At 42.2% G+C, this 21,455-nt stretch overlaps 9 non-coding genes across 9 annotated transcripts; all 9 read right to left on the bottom strand.

The window, feature by feature from the left end:
* Positions 1-4,938: 4,938 nt before the first annotated feature.
* On the bottom strand, positions 4,939-5,010 carry trnah-gug (transfer RNA histidin (anticodon GUG)). Its single transcript has one exon. It is a non-coding gene; the product is annotated as a tRNA-His (tRNA).
* A 2,000-nt stretch (positions 5,011-7,010) lies between these two features.
* Positions 7,011-7,082, bottom strand: trnah-gug (transfer RNA histidin (anticodon GUG)). The gene has a single exon. It is a non-coding gene; the product is annotated as a tRNA-His (tRNA).
* Positions 7,083-9,255: 2,173 nt separating this feature from the next.
* On the bottom strand, positions 9,256-9,344 carry trnay-gua (transfer RNA tyrosine (anticodon GUA)). Its single transcript is given in 2 exon segments — positions 9,256-9,291; positions 9,308-9,344. It is a non-coding gene; the product is annotated as a tRNA-Tyr (tRNA).
* A 421-nt stretch (positions 9,345-9,765) lies between these two features.
* Positions 9,766-9,837, bottom strand: trnah-gug (transfer RNA histidin (anticodon GUG)). Its single transcript has one exon. It is a non-coding gene; the product is annotated as a tRNA-His (tRNA).
* Positions 9,838-11,332: 1,495 nt separating this feature from the next.
* Positions 11,333-11,421, bottom strand: trnay-gua (transfer RNA tyrosine (anticodon GUA)). Its single transcript is given in 2 exon segments — positions 11,333-11,368; positions 11,385-11,421. It is a non-coding gene; the product is annotated as a tRNA-Tyr (tRNA).
* A 421-nt stretch (positions 11,422-11,842) lies between these two features.
* On the bottom strand, positions 11,843-11,914 carry trnah-gug (transfer RNA histidin (anticodon GUG)). Its single transcript has one exon. It is a non-coding gene; the product is annotated as a tRNA-His (tRNA).
* A 2,173-nt stretch (positions 11,915-14,087) lies between these two features.
* On the bottom strand, positions 14,088-14,176 carry trnay-gua (transfer RNA tyrosine (anticodon GUA)). The gene is given in 2 exon segments: positions 14,088-14,123; positions 14,140-14,176. It is a non-coding gene; the product is annotated as a tRNA-Tyr (tRNA).
* Positions 14,177-14,597: 421 nt separating this feature from the next.
* trnah-gug (transfer RNA histidin (anticodon GUG)) lies at positions 14,598-14,669 on the bottom strand. The gene has a single exon. It is a non-coding gene; the product is annotated as a tRNA-His (tRNA).
* A 1,495-nt stretch (positions 14,670-16,164) lies between these two features.
* Positions 16,165-16,253, bottom strand: trnay-gua (transfer RNA tyrosine (anticodon GUA)). Its single transcript is given in 2 exon segments — positions 16,165-16,200; positions 16,217-16,253. It is a non-coding gene; the product is annotated as a tRNA-Tyr (tRNA).
* Between the last annotated feature and the right edge of the window lie 5,202 nt (positions 16,254-21,455).

The following is a 21,455-nucleotide window of genomic DNA, read 5'->3' on the forward strand; positions in this document are numbered from 1 at the left end:
TCGCGTCACTGACAGAAGTAGCATATTGGCCATCGATGTCCAAGGACGTACACAGCTATGTCCAAGGCTGCCTCATCTGTGCCCAGTTTCAACCCTCCCAGCCGCTTGCTAGAGCACCACTGCAACGCAGGGGAATAACCTTCCCTTGGTCCCACCTGCAGATCGACTGGGTTGGACCGGTTCCCAAATCGGCAAGAGGAAACAAATATATGCTAACTGTAACTTGCAGTTTCACAAAGTGGGTGGAATGCCTTCCAGCGCCAAACGATACAGCCGTCACAACCGCTGTACTGCTGATTAACCACGTTTTCAGTCGATGGGGACTTCCGCTCTGCATTGACTCTGACCGAGGAACTCATTTCACATCCAGTGTAATGACGTCCCTGTTTGAACTTTTGGGAGTGGAAGTGAGATTCCACCTCCCCTATCACCCACAGTCATCCGGACAGGTCGAACGGATGAACCGCACGGTCGTCTCTATGCTCAAAAAGTACGTCTGCTCCACTGGGAAGGACTGGGACGTCAAGCTCCCTCTGGTCCTGATGGCCATACGGTCTATTCCCCAGCGATCCACGGGGGTTACGCCCTTTGAGATGATGACCGGCAGACTGATGACTCTACCACTGCACCTCCTGTATCACCCAGAGGATGTCAGTGTTGCCACTGCCTATACCGCTCATCAGTATGTGGCAGACTTGAAAACACACCTCAGAGCTACTTTCGCGCACGCTCAGAAGAAACTGGAGACCAACGTAGAAGGCGCTAAAGCCTACTATGACCAAAAGACAACCAGCCGCGAATACGAGGTGGGTGACAAAGTATTCTACTTTCGGTTCGCCCAACCGGCACGCAAAGCTAAGAAGTTCCTGTCCTGCTGGTCAGGACCATTTGAGATCATGGCAAAACTCTCTCCAGTTGCATACAGGTTACGCATCACCAAAGCAAGACAGGAGCCTGTCTACAAATGGGTGCATGCGAACCAAATCAAACCCTACGTCAAACCATCCCCGCGGGTACAGAGACCAGACTCCCCGCAGGAGGTAGACGTAGTCTCTACATAGTTCTATGCATGGAAATGGAAAGGGGGGAAAGTGCACGTTTAACCCACTAACATGTACTAACCGACAAAGAACAAGGCCCCCCCGCCGCCCCTTTCACTAACCAAGAGAACCTCCTCCTCCTAGAGCGCTAACAGGAAGTACTTACTAAAACCTTACAGGGTACTCTGGTACTTACACTAGGCTCTGATTAATGAATCTCTACGTGCAATCAAGACTTTGTCTGAAACCATACATCAGGATATTGTGTACACACGAGTGGTGAGAGATTTGATGCAGGACCTGCTCAGGGAAGTAAGTTCCACGCTAGACAGCTTGGTTGAAAGTCGTATTTCCCCGTACTTACCCCTCTACTGTGCACCTTTCACAAATCCACCTAGCGTACAGCCTAGGTAGTGCAATTCCCATTCACGTTGATGCAGAAAAATTAGAACTCGGTTTCCTGTTACATGTTCCCATAATTGTGACACCTCACATCTATAGGTTTAAGTCGATGCTTAACATTGGTATTTGAAAGGACGGTAGGCATTTCCACTTTGAACTAGAAACCTGGCACTCCATCATCTCAACCTCGAACAGCATGACTCAGAGATTGAGATCATGGACGCTTTCCAGGGTTATAACTTTGCCTTCGATTTAGAAATTGACCAACAATTATTGATTGAAGGAACCAAACTCGTTAAGTTCACACAAACCTCGCGTGAACTTACTTTGACGCCCATGAATAGATACCCAAGACGCTACATTGACACAGATTATACCACCTTAATCTGCACATTGGTCGCCCTGGGGATGGGATGGCTCATCACGGCCGTGATGGCTTATTCCGCCTACAGGCGTGTTAAGAAACTCCAAGATAAGATGCACTTGCTCACCTACGGTGTGCCTCGTGACCGCGTTCGGGGAGACTCCAAGCGTGAATGTACCACACCTGTCTAAAGGGGGTGAGCAACATTTTCTTTATTTTGTAACCCTAAGAGTAGTTCTCACTTTAGTCTACCTCACATTTTTATCTGAGTGTTGCATTATGTCACATTCTTTATAAGCTACACACTGAATGTATGACCTAAGAATGTATTTTATGAGACCTCAAGGTTGCTATGAATTTTCTTGGATGTTATATGTATTTTTTTTTTTTTTTTGGGTTTTCTGTATTTTTGTTTCGTACTTGGCCACATATTAACTAGTGGTTATGTGCCGGCCCAGCTCAGTCTGTCAATGACTCTGTCTGACGCACCAGCACATTGTAGTACCTTTTAGTTTTATGGTCCTTGTTTTAGCCCAAAGACTGTCCTGATCCACCCTTTGGACCAAAAAGGGGGGAATCTTGGGACCACATAGGTCAATGCGCGTTTGCGAACTATGGACCTCGTACATCACCGCGTGCTCCATAAACTGAACTGTATGGCCGGCGGTGAGATGCCTTTGTGTCCCCTCGTGGAGTTAACCGCCCACCGACCTTCCTCCTTCTACACTACTACCTCTCGCATGGACGACATCATCATTGCGTACCACCTGCGTGAGTGGCTTCTTCTCGTTATGCACGTTGGGGACTATCCCGTTTCCTATCCTCTTGTTTTGTGCCTGACCAGGATCCAAGACAAAGACCAAAGACAAAGGCGTCCAAGGAGACCAACGTCCTAAGGGACAAACCCACCTGTGCTTCCGACAATCAAGTCGACCTACGTTCATGAGGAACAAACCCATCTGTGCTTCCGACGATCGAGCTTTGGGCGCGATCCCCGAAACCAAAAGGGGGAATGTTGAGGGTCTGACCTCATGAGGAAATTACTATGCAGTGATTTTCTCCAAAATGACTGTGCTTAAATTGCTCTGAAAAGCAAATAATCACATCAGCGCCAAGAAACTTCATTTCCCATGATGCTTTGCACACGGAAGCATTGGGATGATGTCACCGCTTAATACCAGAAACACGTTCTGCGCATGTGCGGGAGGCGGGAGCTTGGAGCTTTCCCGTGACTTCAAAGACTATAAATCATGAATGAGACAAAGAAACCTCGTTCTTTTGCCCAGGATACCTGGCGGTAAGGACACGCTTGTCGAACGCTCCGACAACTTGAGCACGCGGAAGCTCTAAGTGCCCAAGTTGAGCCACGAAACCGCTACAAAGCCACTCGAACTCCATCAGGACCTGACTGGGAACGAGCGGAGCTCCATCCAGCTCTCAGAGACGCTGTAAGTTGTCAAACTCAGCACAAAAGAAACTTCGTTCTCTTTCTGTCCAGCCCGTGGAGAAACACTCGTGGAGCCAAACAACGGAGAAAGCATCAAACCGACGGATGACGCTGAAAACTGCGGAGAAAAACGGAGAACCGTCAAATCATACCAGCGGGGGACGCCTCGCTCTTCTGGTGATCAGAAAACTCATTTTTCTCTCTCCTTTTCTCCTCCCGTTTCCTCTATAGTCCAGAATAAGCAATAAAACTGCGCTATTGCTTAAAAAGTAGCTTCGTGTTTTCCTCTTTTGCTCCCAATTCGTCCTTCGGGTCATTTTGAAAGAATAAACTGCTTATTGATCATTGTTTGGTATCTTTAAATGTTTTCTGCTTGGCCACGTGGTTAAACTAAAAGATATTATTCGTGATTAATCCTTTGTGTTGTTTCATGATCCTTTGAAATGTTTTGAGTGATTTAAGGTTAAGTTATTGATGATTCTAAGTGCCTTGGAAGTTAAAGTGCAAGTTGCCACTCACACTTTAGCCAGACAGAGGGGTCAGCCATCTTGCATACAGACTCCATTTTAGAAACACACACACACATACATACACACAAAACACCTTGAACATTATTTTGAATATACATCCTTTTATTATATCACATGGTTATTAGTCATTTATGCCACTGTTTATTCATTTGACAAATTGTTAATTAAACGTTATAAAATTCAGATTTTCGTCTCCAGTAGCTTTGTTGTGTCGAAGAGAAGTCTCTGCTCCAAGGATTCTACGAACTTCAAGAAAGACTGATAAGAGTTTTGGATTCAATTTTTCCCCGGTTGAAGGGGAATGGTGCCCCGTATATCTAAGAATATCTTAATTAATTAATAAATCAGTAAATATTCCCATATTTACAGAATTTATTGAAGAATCCAAAAGTAAGTTGAAGCTTACTAATTGTTCGCTCCTAATAACCCCAACACTCTGAAAGAAACAACATTTAAGACGGAATGTAAAGGAACATTTGCCGTGACCCAGATTCGAACCGGGGTTGCTGCAGCCACAACGCAGAGTACTATACGATCACGGCACGTTTCCTCAGCTCCATCTGTGATGATCAGCTGCGACCAGACAATTGTAAAGATATCGACTTTAAAAGTGCGAGAGCTCATCAAAAAACTACATCAACATTTTCCTTCGAGCCAGATTTGAACCAGCGACCTAAGGATGTCTTTTGAGCTGCCTCTACAGTCCTCCCCTCTACCAACTGAGCTATCGAAGGGTTGACATTGCTGGAAGCAATTAGTACTTTGTGCATTGTGTTTTTTAGTGCAACGTTTAATTTTTTTCTATTTGATCTTGTTCCAAACATAGATGCCTAAGTATTTTGGGTGAACGTTCAAAGTACATTTCCCCATCTCTACACACAAGAGGATCTCATCTTCTGACTAGAAATATGGCCAACCTTTCTATTGTTGCTGTCAACTCACTGGGCATTGGAGTTGTTTTTTCCCCCAAAAGAAGTTAGACAAATCACCAATTACTTGAGGTTTCAGTAGTTGCTAAACAACTCTATTCCAACAGCTTGTTCCTGTTTTATGACTTCTTTTGAGCTTTTGCATAGCTGTCTTTGTTTTTCTTGTCATCTTAGCAAAGTTTCCTCTGAAAGAAACAATATTTAAGACGGAATGTAAAGGAACAATTGCCGTGACCCGGATTCGAACCGGGGTTGCTGCGGCCACAACGCAGAGTACTAACCACTATACGATCACGGCACATTTCCTCAGCTCCATCTGTAAGCTGTGATGATCAGCTGTGACCACACCATTGTAAAGATGACGACTTGAAAAGTGCGAGAGCTCATCAAAAAACTACATCACCAATTTCCTTCGAGCCGGATTTCAACCAGCGACCTAAGAATGTATTTTTGAGCTGCCTCTACAATCCTCCGCTCTACCAACTGAGCTATCGAAGGGTGGTCAATGCTGGAAGCAATTAGTACTTTGTGCATTGTGTTTTTTAGTGTACCGTTTAATTTTTTTCTATTTGATCTTGTTCCAAACATAGATGCCTAAGTATTTTGGGTGAACGTTCAAAGTACATTTCCCCATCTCTACACACAAGAGGATCTCATCTTCTGACTAGAAATATGGCCAACCTTTCTATTGTTGCTGTCAACTCACTGGGCATTGGAGTTGTTTTTTCCCCCAAAAGAAGTTAGACAAATCACCAATTACTTGAGGTTTCAGTAGTTGCTAAACAACTCTATTCCAACTGCTTGTTCCTGTTTTATGACTTTTTTTGAGCTTTTGCATAGCTGTCTTTGTTTTTCTTGTCATCTCAGCAAAGTTTCCTTGGAAAGAAACAACATTTAAGACGGAATGTCAAGGAACATTTGCCATGACCCAGATTCGAACCGGGGTTGCTGCGGCCACAACGCAGAGTACTAACCACTATACGATCACGGCACGTTTCCTCAGCTCCATCTGTGATGATCAGCTGCAACCACACAATTGTAAAGATATCGACTTGAAAAGTGCGAGAGCTCATCAAAAAACTATACCAACATTTTCCTTCGAGCCAGGTTTTGAACCAGCGACCTAAGGATGTCTTTTGAGCTGCCTCTACAGTCCTCTGCTCTACCAACTGAGCTATTGAAGGGTGCTCAATGCTGGACGCAATTAGTACTTTGTGCATTGTGTTTTTTAGTGCAACGTTTAATTTTTTTCTATTTGATCTTGTTCCAAACATAGATGCCTAAGTATTTTGGGTGAACGTTCAAAGTACATTTCCCCATCTCTACACACAAGAGGATCTCATCTTCTGACTAGAAATATGGCCAACCTTTCTATTGTTTCTGTCAACTCACTGGGCATTGGAGTTGTTTTTTCCCCCAATAGAAGTTAGACAAATCACCAATTACTTGAGGTTTCAGTAGTTGCTAAACAACTCTATTCCAACAGCTTGTTCCTGTTTTATGACTTCTTTTGAGCTTTTGCATAGCTGTCTTTGTTTTTCTTGTCATCTTAGCAAAGTTTCCTCGGAAAGAAACGTTATTTAAGACAGACTGTAAAGGAACATTTGCCGTGACCCGGATTCGAACCGGGGTTGCTGCAGACACAACGCAGAGTACTAACCACTATACGATCACGGCACGTTTCCTCAGCTCCATCTGTAAGCTGTGGTTATCAGCTGTGACCACACCATTGTAAAGATGTCGACTTGAAAAGTGCGAGAGCTCATGAAGAAGCTTTATCAACATTATCCTTCGAGCCGGATTTGAGCCAGCGACCTAAGGACGTCTTTTGAGCTGCCTCTACAGTCCTCCGCTCTACCAACTGAGCTATCGATGGATGGACAATGTCATAAGCACTTAGTACTTTGCGCATTGGGATCTTGAGTGCAACGTTTAATTTTTTTCTATTTGATCTTGTTCCAAACATAGATGCCTAAGTATTTTGGGTGAACGTTCAAAGTACATTTCCCCATCTCTACACACAAGAGGATCTCATCTTCTGACTAGAAATATGGCCAACCTTTCTATTGTTGCTGTCAACTCACTGGGCATTGGAGTTGTTTTTTCCCCCCAAAGGAAGTTAGACAAATCACCAATTACTTGAGGTTTCAGTAGTTGCTTAACAACTCCATTTCAACAGCTTGTTCCTGTTTTATGACTTCTTTTGAGCTTTTGCATAGCTGTCTTTGTTTTTCTTGTCATCTTAGCAAAGTTTCCTCTGAAAGAAACAATATTTAAGACGGAATGTAAAGGAACATTTGCCGTGACCCGGATTCGAACCGGGGTTGCTGCGGCCACAACGCAGAGTACTAACCACTATACGATCACGGCACGTTTCCTCAGCTCCATCTGTAAGCTGTGGTTATCAGCTGTGACCACACCATTGTAAAGATGTCGACTTGAAAAGTGCGAGAGCTCATGAAGAAGCTTTATCAACATTATCCTTCGAGCCGGATTTGAGCCAGCGACCTAAGGACGTCTTTTGAGCTGCCTCTACAGTCCTCCGCTCTACCAACTGAGCTATCGATGGATGGACAATGTCATAAGCACTTAGTACTTTGCGCATTGGGATCTTGAGTGCAACGTTTAATTTTTTTCTATTTGATCTTGTTCCAAACATAGATGCCTAAGTATTTTGGGTGAACGTTCAAAGTACATTTCCCCATCTCTACACACAAGAGGATCTCATCTTCTGACTAGAAATATGGCCAACCTTTCTATTGTTGCTGTCAACTCACTGGGCATTGGAGTTGTTTTTTCCCCCCAAAGGAAGTTAGACAAATCACCAATTACTTGAGGTTTCAGTAGTTGCTTAACAACTCCATTCCAACAGCTTGTTCCTGTTTTATGACTTCTTTTGAGCTTTTGCATAGCTGTCTTTGTTTTTCTTGTCATCTTAGCAAAGTTTCCTCTGAAAGAAACAATATTTAAGACGGAATGTAAAGGAACATTTGCCATGACCCGGATTCGAACTGGGGTTGCTGCAGCCACAACGCAGAGTACTAACCACTATACGATCATGGCACTCTTCCTCAGCTCCATCTGTAAGCTGTGATGATCAGCTGTGACCACACCATTGTAAAGATGTCGACTTGAAAAGTGCGAGAGCTCATGAAGAAGCTTTATCAACATTTTCCTTCGAGCCGGATTTGAACCAGCAACCTAAGGATGTCTTTTAAGCTGCCTCTACAGTCTTCCGCTCTACCAACTGAGCTATCGAAGGGTGGTCAATGCTGGAAGCAATTAGTACTTTGTGCATTGTGTTTTTTAGTGCAACGTTTAATTTTTTTCTATTTGATCTTGTTCCAAACATAGATGCCTAAGTATTTTGGGTGAACGTTCAAAGTACATTTCCCCGTCTCTACACACAAGAGGATCTCATCTTCTGACTACAAATATGTCCAACCTTTCTATTGTTGCTGTCAACTCACTGGGCATTGGAGTTGTTTTTTCCCCCAAAAGAAGTTAGACAAATGACCAATTACTTGAGGTTTAAGTAGTTGCTTAACAACTCTATTCCAACAGCTTGTTCCTGTTTTATGACTTCTTTTGAGCTTTTGAATAGCTGTCTTTGTTTTTCTTGTCATCTTAGCAAAGTTTCCTCTGAAAGAAACGACATTTAAGACGGAATGTAAAGGAACATTTGCCGTGACCCGGAATCGAACCGGGGTTGCTGCGGCCACAACGCAGAGTACTAACAACTATACGATCACGGCACGTTTCCTCAGCTCCATCTGTGATGATCAGCTGTGACCACACAATTGTAAAAATATCGACTTGAAAAGTGCGAGAGCTCATCAAAAATCTACATCACCAATTTCCTTCGAGCCGGATTGAACCAGCGACCTAAGGATGTCTTTTGAGCTGCCTCTACAGTTCTCCGCTCTACCAACTGAGCTATCGAAGGGTGGTCAATGCTGGAAGCAATTAGTACTTTGTGCATTGTGTTTTTTAGTGCAACGTTTAATTTTTTTCTATTTGATCTTGTTCCAAACATAGATGCCTAAGTATTTTGGGTGAACGTTAAAAGTACATTTCCCCATCTCTACACACAAGAGGATCTCATCTTCTGACTAGAAAAATGGCCAACCTTTCTATTGTTGCTGTCAACTCACTGGGCATTGGAGTTGTTTTTTTCCCCCAAAAGAAGTTAGACAAATCACCAATTACTTGAGGTTTCAGCAGTTGCTAAATAACTCTATTCCAACAGCTTGTTCCTGTTTTATGACTTCTTTTGAGCTTTTGCATAGCTGTCTTTGTTTTTCTTGTCATCTTAGCAAAGTTTCCTCTGAAAGAAACGACATTTAAGACGGAATGTAAAGGAACATTTGCCGTGACCCGGAATCGAACCGGGGTTGCTGCGGCCACAACGCAGAGTACTAACAACTATACGATCATGGCACGTTTCCTCAGCTCCATCTGTGATGATCAGCTGTGACCACACAATTGTAAAAATATCGACTTGAAAAGTGCGAGAGCTCATCAAAAATCTACATCACCAATTTCCTTCGAGCCGGATTTGAACCAGCGACCTAAGGATGTCTTTTGAGCTGCCTCTACAGTTCTCCGCTCTACCAACTGAGCTATCGAAGGGTGGTCAATGCTGGAAGCAATTAGTACTTTGTGCATTGTGTTTTTTAGTGCAACGTTTAATTTTTTTCTATTTGATCTTGTTCCAAACATAGATGCCTAAGTATTTTGGGTGAACGTTCAAAGTACATTTCCCCATCTCTACACACAAGAGGATCTCATCTTCTGACTAGAAATATGGCCAACCTTTCTATTGTTGCTGTCAACTCACTGGGCATTGGAGTTGTTTTTTCCCCCAAAAGAAGTTAGACAAATCACCAATTACTTGAGGTTTCAGCAGTTGCTAAATAACTCTATTCCAACAGCTTGTTCCTGTTTTATGACTTCTTTTGAGCTTTTGCATAGCTGTCTTTGTTTTTCTTGTCATCTTAGCAAAGTTTCCTCGGAAAGAAACCTTATTTAAGACAGACTGTAAAGGAACAATTGCCGTGACCCGGATTCGAACCGGGGTTGCTGCGGCCACAACGCAGAGTACTAACCACTATACAATCACGGCACGTTTCCTCAGCTCCATCTGTAAGCTGTGGTGATCAGCTGTGACCACACCATTGTAAAGATGTCGACTTGAAAAGTGCGAGAGTTCATGAAGAAGCTTTATCAACATTATCCTTCGAGCCGGATTTGAGCCAGCGACCTAAGGATGTCTTTTGAGCTGCCTCTACAGTCCTCCGCTCTACCAACTGAGCTATCGATGGATGGGCAATGTCATAAGCACTTAGTACTTTGCGCATTGTGATCTTGAGTGCAACGTTTAATTTTTTTCTATTTGATCTTGTTCCAAACATAGATGCCTAAGTATTTTGGGTGAACGTTCAAAGTACATTTCCCCATCTCTACACACAAGAGGATCTCATCTTCTGACTAGAAATATGGCCAACCTTTCTATTGTTGCTGTCAACTCACTGGGCATTGGAGTTGTTTTTTCCCCCCAAAGGAAGTTAGACAAATCACCAATTACTTGAGGTTTCAGTAGTTGCTTAACAACTCCATTCCAACAGCTTGTTCCTGTTTTATGACTTCTTTTGAGCTTTTGCATAGCTGTCTTTGTTTTTCTTGTCATCTTAGCAAAGTTTCCTCTGAAAGAAACAATATTTAAGACGGAATGTAAAGGAACATTTGCCGTGACCCGGATTCGAACTGGGGTTGCTGCAGCCACAACGCAGAGTACTAACCACTATACGATCATGGCACTCTTCCTCAGCTCCATCTGTAAGCTGTGATGATCAGCTGTGACCACACCATTGTAAAGATGTCGACTTGAAAAGTGCAAGAGCTCATGAAGAAGCTTTATCAACATTTTCCTTCGAGCCGGATTTGAACCAGCAACCTAAGGATGTCTTTTAAGCTGCCTCTACAGTCTTCCGCTCTACCAACTGAGCTATCGAAGGGTGGTCAATGCTGGAAGCAATTAGTACTTTGTGCATTGTGTTTTTTAGTGCAACGTTTAATTTTTTTCTATTTGATTTTGTTCCAAACATAGATGCCTAAGTATTTTGGGTGAACGTTCAAAGTACATTTCCCCGTCTCTACACACAAGAGGATCTCATCTTCTGACTAGAAATATGGCCAACCTTTCTATTGTTGCTGTCAACTCACTGGGCATTGGAGTTGTTTTTTCCCCCAAAAGAAGTTAGACAAATGACCAATTATTTGAGGTTTCAGTAGTTGCTAAACAACTCTATTCCAACAGCTTGTTCCTGTTTTATGACTTCTTTTGAGCTTTTGCATAGCTGTCTTTGTTTTTCTTGTCATCTTAGCAAAGTTTCCTCTGAAAGAAACGTTATTTAAGACGGAATGTAAAGCAACATTTGCTGTGACCCGGATTCAAACCGGGGTTCCTGCGGCCACAACGCAGAGCACTAACCACTATACGATCATGGCACGTTTCCTCAGCTCCATCTGTAAGCTGTGGTGATCAGCTGTGACCACACCATTGTAAAAATACCGACTTGAAAAGTGCGAGAGCTCATCAAAAATCTACATCGCCAATTTCCTTCGAGCCGGATTTGAACCAGCGACCTAAGGATGTCTTTTGAGCTGCCTCTACAGTTCTCCGCTCTACCAACTGAGCTATCGAAGGGCGGTCATTGCTGGAAGCAATTAGTACTTTGTGCATTGTGTTTTTTAGTGCAACGTTTAATTTTTTTCTATTTGATCTTGTTCCAAACATAGATGCCTAAGTATTTTGGGTGAAAGTCCAAAGTACATTTCCCCATCTCTACACACAAGAGGATCTCATCTTCTGACTAGAAATATGGCCAACCTTTCTATTGTTGCTGTCAACTCACTGGGCATTGGAGTTGTTTTTTCCCCCAATAGAAGTTAGACAAATCACCAATTACTTGAGGTTTCAGTAGTTGCTAAACAACTCTATTCCAACAGCTTGTTCCTGTTTTATGACTTCTTTTGAGCTTTTGCATAGCTGTCTTTGTTTTTCTTGTCATCTTAGCAAAGTTTCCTCTGAAAGAAACAATATTTAAGACGGAATGTAAAGGAACATTTGCCGTGACCCGGATTCGAACCGGGGTTGCTGCGGCCACAACGCAGAGTACTAACCACTATACGATCACGGCACGTTTCCTCAGCTCCATCTGTAAGCTGTGGTTATCAGCTGTGACCACACCATTGTAAAGATGTCGACTTGAAAAGTGCGAGAGCTCATGAAGAAGCTTTATCAACATTATCCTTCGAGCCGGATTTGAGCCAGCGACCTAAGGACGTCTTTTGAGCTGCCTCTACAGTCCTCCGCTCTACCAACTGAGCTATCGATGGATGGACAATGTCATAAGCACTTAGTACTTTGCGCATTGGGATCTTGAGTGCAACGTTTAATTTTTTTCTATTTGATCTTGTTCCAAACATAGATGCCTAAGTATTTTGGGTGAACGTTCAAAGTACATTTCCCCATCTCTACACACAAGAGGATCTCATCTTCTGACTAGAAATATGGCCAACCTTTCTATTGTTGCTGTCAACTCACTGGGCATTGGAGTTGTTTTTTCCCCCCAAAGGAAGTTAGACAAATCACCAATTACTTGAGGTTTCAGTAGTTGCTTAACAACTCCATTCCAACAGCTTGTTCCTGTTTTATGACTTCTTTTGAGCTTTTGCATAGCTGTCTTTGTTTTTCTTGTCATCTTAGCAAAGTTTCCTCTGAAAGAAACAATATTTAAGACGGAATGTAAAGGAACATTTGCCATGACCCGGATTCGAACTGGGGTTGCTGCAGCCACAACGCAGAGTACTAACCACTATACGATCATGGCACTCTTCCTCAGCTCCATCTGTAAGCTGTGATGATCAGCTGTGACCACACCATTGTAAAGATGTCGACTTGAAAAGTGCGAGAGCTCATGAAGAAGCTTTATCAACATTTTCCTTCGAGCCGGATTTGAACCAGCAACCTAAGGATGTCTTTTAAGCTGCCTCTACAGTCTTCCGCTCTACCAACTGAGCTATCGAAGGGTGGTCAATGCTGGAAGCAATTAGTACTTTGTGCATTGTGTTTTTTAGTGCAACGTTTAATTTTTTTCTATTTGATCTTGTTCCAAACATAGATGCCTAAGTATTTTGTGTGAACGTTCAAAGTACATTTCCCCGTCTCTACACACAAGAGGATCTCATCTTCTGACTACAAATATGTCCAACCTTTCTATTGTTGCTGTCAACTCACTGGGCATTGGAGTTGTTTTTTCCCCCAAAAGAAGTTAGACAAATGACCAATTACTTGAGGTTTAAGTAGTTGCTTAACAACTCTATTCCAACAGCTTGTTCCTGTTTTATGACTTCTTTTGAGCTTTTGAATAGCTGTCTTTGTTTTTCTTGTCATCTTAGCAAAGTTTCCTCTGAAAGAAACGACATTTAAGACGGAATGTAAAGGAACATTTGCCGTGACCCGGAATCGAACCGGGGTTGCTGCGGCCACAACGCAGAGTACTAACAACTATACGATCACGGCACGTTTCCTCAGCTCCATCTGTGATGATCAGCTGTGACCACACAATTGTAAAAATATCGACTTGAAAAGTGCGAGAGCTCATCAAAAATCTACATCACCAATTTCCTTCGAGCCGGATTGAACCAGCGACCTAAGGATGTCTTTTGAGCTGCCTCTACAGTTCTCCGCTCTACCAACTGAGCTATCGAAGGGTGGTCAATGCTGGAAGCAATTAGTACTTTGTGCATTGTGTTTTTTAGTGCAACGTTTAATTTTTTTCTATTTGATCTTGTTCCAAACATAGATGCCTAAGTATTTTGGGTGAACGTTAAAAGTACATTTCCCCATCTCTACACACAAGAGGATCTCATCTTCTGACTAGAAAAATGGCCAACCTTTCTATTGTTGCTGTCAACTCACTGGGCATTGGAGTTGTTTTTTTCCCCCAAAAGAAGTTAGACAAATCACCAATTACTTGAGGTTTCAGCAGTTGCTAAATAACTCTATTCCAACAGCTTGTTCCTGTTTTATGACTTCTTTTGAGCTTTTGCATAGCTGTCTTTGTTTTTCTTGTCATCTTAGCAAAGTTTCCTCTGAAAGAAACGACATTTAAGACGGAATGTAAAGGAACATTTGCCGTGACCCGGAATCGAACCGGGGTTGCTGCGGCCACAACGCAGAGTACTAACAACTATACGATCATGGCACGTTTCCTCAGCTCCATCTGTGATGATCAGCTGTGACCACACAATTGTAAAAATATCGACTTGAAAAGTGCGAGAGCTCATCAAAAATCTACATCACCAATTTCCTTCGAGCCGGATTTGAACCAGCGACCTAAGGATGTCTTTTGAGCTGCCTCTACAGTTCTCCGCTCTACCAACTGAGCTATCGAAGGGTGGTCAATGCTGGAAGCAATTAGTACTTTGTGCATTGTGTTTTTTAGTGCAACGTTTAATTTTTTTCTATTTGATCTTGTTCCAAACATAGATGCCTAAGTATTTTGGGTGAACGTTCAAAGTACATTTCCCCATCTCTACACACAAGAGGATCTCATCTTCTGACTAGAAATATGGCCAACCTTTCTATTGTTGCTGTCAACTCACTGGGCATTGGAGTTGTTTTTTCCCCCAAAAGAAGTTAGACAAATCACCAATTACTTGAGGTTTCAGCAGTTGCTAAATAACTCTATTCCAACAGCTTGTTCCTGTTTTATGACTTCTTTTGAGCTTTTGCATAGCTGTCTTTGTTTTTCTTGTCATCTTAGCAAAGTTTCCTCGGAAAGAAACCTTATTTAAGACAGACTGTAAAGGAACAATTGCCGTGACCCGGATTCGAACCGGGGTTGCTGCGGCCACAACGCAGAGTACTAACCACTATACAATCACGGCACGTTTCCTCAGCTCCATCTGTAAGCTGTGGTGATCAGCTGTGACCACACCATTGTAAAGATGTCGACTTGAAAAGTGCGAGAGTTCATGAAGAAGCTTTATCAACATTATCCTTCGAGCCGGATTTGAGCCAGCGACCTAAGGATGTCTTTTGAGCTGCCTCTACAGTCCTCCGCTTTACCAACTGAGCTATCGATGGATGGGCAATGTCATAAGCACTTAGTACTTTGCGCATTGTGATCTTGAGTGCAACGTTTAATTTTTTTCTATTTGATCTTGTTCCAAACATAGATGCCTAAGTATTTTGGGTGAACGTTCAAAGTACATTTCCCCATCTCTACACACAAGAGGATCTCATCTTCTGACTAGAAATATGGCCAACCTTTCTATTGTTGCTGTCAACTCACTGGGCATTGGAGTTGTTTTTTCCCCCCAAAGGAAGTTAGACAAATCACCAATTACTTGAGGTTTCAGTAGTTGCTTAACAACTCCATTCCAACAGCTTGTTCCTGTTTTATGACTTCTTTTGAGCTTTTGCATAGCTGTCTTTGTTTTTCTTGTCATCTTAGCAAAGTTTCCTCTGAAAGAAACAATATTTAAGACGGAATGTAAAGGAACATTTGCCGTGACCCGGATTCGAACTGGGGTTGCTGCAGCCACAACGCAGAGTACTAACCACTATACGATCATGGCACTCTTCCTCAGCTCCATCTGTAAGCTGTGATGATCAGCTGTGACCACACCATTGTAAAGATGTCGACTTGAAAAGTGCAAGAGCTCATGAAGAAGCTTTATCAACATTTTCCTTCGAGCCGGATTTGAACCAGCAACCTAAGGATGTCTTTTAAGCTGCCTCTACAGTCTTCCGCTCTACCAACTGAGCTATCGAAGGGTGGTCAATGCTGGAAGCAATTAGTACTTTGTGCATTGTGTTTTTTAGTGCAACGTTTAATTTTTTTCTATTTGATTTTGTTCCAAACATAGATGCCTAAGTATTTTGGGTGAACGTTCAAAGTACATTTCCCCGTCTCTACACACAAGAGGATCTCATCTTCTGACTAGAAATATGGCCAACCTTTCTATTGTTGCTGTCAACTCACTGGGCATTGGAGTTGTTTTTTCCCCCAAAAGAAGTTAGACAAATGACCAATTATTTGAGGTTTCAGTAGTTGCTAAACAACTCTATTCCAACAGCTTGTTCCTGTTTTATGACTTCTTTTGAGCTTTTGCATAGCTGTCTTTGTTTTTCTTGTCATCTTAGCAAAGTTTCCTCTGAAAGAAACGTTATTTAAGACGGAATGTAAAGCAACATTTGCTGTGACCCGGATTCAAACCGGGGTTCCTGCGGCCACAACGCAGAGCACTAACCACTATACGATCATGGCACGTTTCCTCAGCTCCATCTGTAAGCTGTGGTGATCAGCTGTGACCACACCATTGTAAAAATACCGACTTGAAAAGTGCGAGAGCTCATCAAAAATCTACATCGCCAATTTCCTTCGAGCCGGATTTGAACCAGCGACCTAAGGATGTCTTTTGAGCTGCCTCTACAGTTCTCCGCTCTACCAACTGAGCTATCGAAGGGCGGTCATTGCTGGAAGCAATTAGTACTTTGTGCATTGTGTTTTTTAGTGCAACGTTTAATTTTTTTCTATTTGATCTTGTTCCAAACATAGATGCCTAAGTATTTTGGGTGAAAGTCCAAAGTACATTTCCCCATCTCTACACACAAGAGGATCTCATCTTCTGACTAGAAATATGGCCAACCTTTCTATTGTTGCTGTCAACTCACTGGGCATTGGAGTTATTTCCCCCCCCCCCCCCCCAAAAATTTAGACAAATCACCAATTACTTGAGGTTTCAGTAGTTGCTAAACAACTCTATTCCAACAGCTTGTTCCTGTTTTATGACTTCTTTTGAGCTTTTGCATAGCTGTCTTTGTTTTTCTTGTCATCTTAGCAAAGTTTCCTCGGAAAGAAACGTTATTTAAGACGGAATGTAAAGCAACATTTGCTGTGACCCGGATTCAAACCGGGGTTCCTGCGGCCACAACGCAGAGCACTAACCACTATACGATCACGGCACGTTTCCTCAGCTCCATCTGTAAGCTGTGGTGATCAGCTGTGACCACACCATTGTAAAGATGTCGACTTGAAAAGTGCGAGAGCTCATGAAGAAGCTTTATCAACATTTTCCTTCGAGCTGGATTTGAACCAGCGACCTAAGAATGTCTTTTGAGCTGCCTCTACAGTCCTCCGCTCTACCAACTGAGCTATTGATGGGTGGCCAATGTCAGAAGCACTTAGTACTTTGCGCATTGTGATCTTGATTGCAACGTTTAATTTTTTCTATTTGATTTTGTTCCAAACATAGATGCCTAAGTATTTTAGTTGAACGTTCAAAGTACATTTCCCCATCTCTACACAAGAGGATCTCATCTTCTGACTAGAAATATGGCCAACCTTTCTATTGTTGCTGTCAACTCACTGGGCATTGGAGTTGTTTTTTCCCCCCAAAGGAAGTTAGACAAATCACCAATTACTTGAGGTTTCAGTAGTTGCTTAACAACTCCATTCCAACAGCTTGTTCCTGTTTTATGACTTCTTTTGAGCTTTTGCATACCTGTCTTTGTTTTTCTTGTCATCTTAGCAAAGTTTCCTCTGAAAGAAACAATATTTAAGACGGAATGTAAAGGAACATTTGCCGTGACCCGGATTTGAACTGGGGTTGCTGCAGCCACAACGCAGAGAACTAACCACTATACGATCATGGCACTCTTCCTCAGCTCCATCTGTAAGCTGTGATGATCAGCTGTGACCACACCATTGTAAAGATGACGACTTGAAAAGTGCGAGAGCTAATCAAAAATCTACATCACCAATTTCCTTCGAGCCGGATTTGAACCAGCGACCTAAGGATGTCTTTTGAGCTGCTGGTGTAACCCTGGTTAACATAGCTCCCAATAAATAAAAGCCTGTTAATAGAAACAGTCAAAAGAAATATATTACAGGTTACAAATAGTCAATAAATGGATCTTAATGGTTAAAACGACTCATTAAAAACATCAGTAGTTTATATTTATTTTATTTGTGTTTAAAAACATGTTAAAAGGTTAATAACTTGCAAATTCATGGGTTTTAATGTTAATTCAGAAAAAAAAAGCAAAAATATCTGTTCAGACTCTTAATTTGAAGGGCACGTTGCAGCGTGACTCATGATCCGCTACAGCCAACCGGGTAGTTCTTTCACTTTAGCGCTGCGGAGGAAGAGATGCAGACAGTCCTTGCGGAGCTGCTGCGTAAATGAGAAAAAAATATATTAAATACCAACCTAGAAGTCCACATAAAGCCATTTTGAGACTTTTGAGAAGGTATTTCTGTTTCCTGACCGGCTGTGCCTTGGTGATGTTGTGAACATAACTGAACGGGACTTGGTGAGTTTAGTAACTGTATTTTATTTGATAAAAGAAATGTTTTGTTGTATTATATTGCTAATTTCATGTAAATGGAAAGCCAAGGTAGCAGAATTCTGTTGTTTAATGTTATAATGGTTGATTTCAGCATTGAATTTGTGCTTACTCGACACACAGGCGGTAGTTCATAGGCCGTTGATGTGTGTTCAGGGCGCCATGTTGGCACCACCTTGTTGAGGACTAAATGAGCTAAAAAAACAGACTTTTACTGTTACCTAAGGGCTATCTGTGTGTTATTTTTAAATGTTTATGCACCTTATTCTATCGTTATGGTAGGCCATTAAGGTTTGGACCGGGAAATGCTGAGCTAGAACCGGAGTTGGATTTCCTAAGCGTGAAACAAGATGGCGAGCCGCCCTCGGACCCCTTGAACTGTGCGTGTCAGAAGGAGAAAAACTCCCCCTGCTGGACGTTGCGTTCTTTCACTGGAATCTGGTAGGATTTATCCATACACCTCTGCAGAAGAACGCTGGACTCACAAAGCACAGGATAACCATTCAGAATAATTCTGGGATTTATGGTTAAAGGAGAAATACATTTTTTCTTTTTTTTTTTTTTTTTTTTTTGTTTAAAGAGTTTGTTCAGCCTTTTGCTGAATTGTTTTAAGTTTTTACATTTATGCTGTTTATTTTTTTATTTTGGTCAACCACACATTTTAATGCTGTCATGGTATTAATGAAAATGTAAATTTTGTGGGTGAAACCAAATAGGAAATAATTGAAATTTAAAGGTGAACTAAACCAAAATTAAATTAAATTTTGGAATTAAAGGACTAAACTAGATTTAAAATAACACAGTGTTAACTTAAATAGATTAAAGAACAAACTTGAACTTAGAACTTAAAATTAATAAAACAACAACCTAGGTTAAAATAGCATCCTTTTAAAGCCAAATTAAAGGTTTTGAGACAAATAGGATAAACGGGAACTACTGGACAAAAAGGGGAAAATTAAAATATCTTATTTCCCTGGTGTTAATTGTTTTATGTGTATTGTGAATTGTATGTCAACTGTCTATTTTCTGTTTTTTTTTTTCTAAAAATAATAAGCCGATGATTTAAACTTATTTTCTGGTCTGTGGGTTTTTTATGACAAGTCACCTTCATACTGCTCTAGTAGTCGAACCTAACTGGTCCTAGTATACTGTAACGACTCCAGAAGTGTTACAAAGGTGGCGAGCCAGCCAGGAGCAGTAATTAAACCCTTAAATCTTGTTTTTCTGACCCAGACCTCAAAATTAGGCCAAGTCCGGCAAAATGGAAATAGTCAACAGAGAGAGTGTTAAAATTCCTAACTCAGTCATTGTTAGTGGGATTACAGACACAGACGCTGATGAAGCTTTAAAAGACTTTTTGAACAGATATGGTCGAATCGCAAGAATCCTTAAAATAGACGATCCCAAATCTCCTTACCACAAAAATGTTATTGTGGAGTATGAGAGTGGAGCTGCTCTTTCAGCCCTTGAACCCTTACTACCATACAAATTTGAATGTCCAAGTGAGGTTTCTTACCAGATCAGAGCCTTGTCACCTGAGTACATAGCAGCTGTTACCAACAGCATCACCAGCAGTTTTTTCTGTGAACTGCAAAACATTGCTAGACTTAGTGGCAACTCTTTCGAAACTGTTTTGCATGAACACCTTTCCAAATGTGCTCAGTCAGTCACAGACATGCTACCACCTCTTAGCCCAGACACCCAAAGTGAACCAGCAACCCAAGTACAAGCTAATGATCAACCTATCCAAAGTGAACCTGCAGAACCATTCAAAGCCAACGTACGGATCAGTGATTCTGAGTCATTCAACCAGACACAACCAGATGTACAGACTACCATTCCACAGAGCTTTATAACACACCCAGAGGTACATAAAGTTGTAGTAGAGCACATAGTGCGAAATGAAGCTCTTGTCTCACCAGTGAGCGCCTCCTTCCGCCTCAGACAATTTTCTGGCAAATCACCTTGTCCTACCCATGAGGTAGACTTTGATACATGGCGCCACAGTGTAGAGCTCCTACTTCAAGATTCCGATCTGTCTGACTTGCAACGCTCACGGAAAATCTTAGACAGTCTAGTATCGCCTGCTGCTAACGTGGTGAAGCCTCTGGGCCCTGAAGCCTTGCCTTCAGCTTATCTCGAACTACTACATTCAGCTTTCGGCACAGTGGAAGATGGCGATGAGCTTTTTGCCAAATTTCTCAACACCTTACAAGATGCAGGTGAAAAGCCTTCACACTACCTCCATCGTTTGCAAACAGCTCTCTCAAAAGCTCTGAAAAGAGGTGGTGTTGCATCTGGTGAAGCAGACAGACACCTTCTGCGTCAATTCTGTCGGGGGTGTTGGGATAATGCTTTGTTAGCAGACCTTCAGCTCGAAAGGAAAAAAGATGAACCCCCCACGTTCACCGAGCTGCTGCTACAGTTGAGAGTAGAAGAGGACAAGCATACTGCAAAAGAAAGCCGAATGAAAAAACATTTTGCTGCCACCAGACCAAAAGTAGCCTCTCACTCTATTGTTGCAAATGCTGACTTCCCTGCACTCACCATGCAAAATGACCTAACTGAAATGCGAACACAAATAACTGCGTTACAAAGCCAGCTGACAAGACTAAAACCCCAAAAAGTAGAACCGCCTGTAGATCCACAGAAGAATCTGGTAACAGAACTAAAAGCGCAAATCACTCAGCTTCAAAGCCATCTTGCAACATTAACCTCGAACCCTCCTAAGAAAAAGTCTAACCCGCCAAAAGCTAATGCTAAGACTCACTCCAAAGCACCTGAACGAACGTCTTTGACACCCCAAGCTGCGAAGGGTAGGCCAAAGCCTGGATACTGTTTCCAGTGCGGCGAAGACGGCCATATTGCCTCTGCGTGCCCAAATGATCCAAATCCGTCATTGGTTGCTGACAAAAGGAAACAGTTGAAGGAAAAACAGTTATTGTGGGATAGACAAAACAATCAAACTCAGCCTTTAAACTAAAGCAAGCCCTCATTGTGGGACAAATGGGTGCTACAGATGAAATTAGTCCCACAAGCCCACCGCGTAAACCCAAAAAACGATTCATTCACAATAAATCAGCCACTGTGAAACTACCCAAAGGTCTGATCGGAGCCAAATACACTGCTCAAGTAAAAATCAATGATCAAGATTGCAGTTGCCTTCTTGATACCGGATCGCAAGTGACCACAGTTTCCCAATCATTCTATGAAAACAATCTTGCAGACCTTGAAATCCATCCAATACAAGAGCTGTTAGAAGTCGAAGCTGCTAATGGTCAGAATGTTCCATATTCAGGCTATATTGATGTCAGCATTAC

The sequence above is a fragment of the Nothobranchius furzeri genome, chromosome 10 (genome assembly GCF_043380555.1).
Source record: "Nothobranchius furzeri strain GRZ-AD chromosome 10, NfurGRZ-RIMD1, whole genome shotgun sequence".
Taxonomy (NCBI): domain Eukaryota; kingdom Metazoa; phylum Chordata; class Actinopteri; order Cyprinodontiformes; family Nothobranchiidae; genus Nothobranchius; species Nothobranchius furzeri.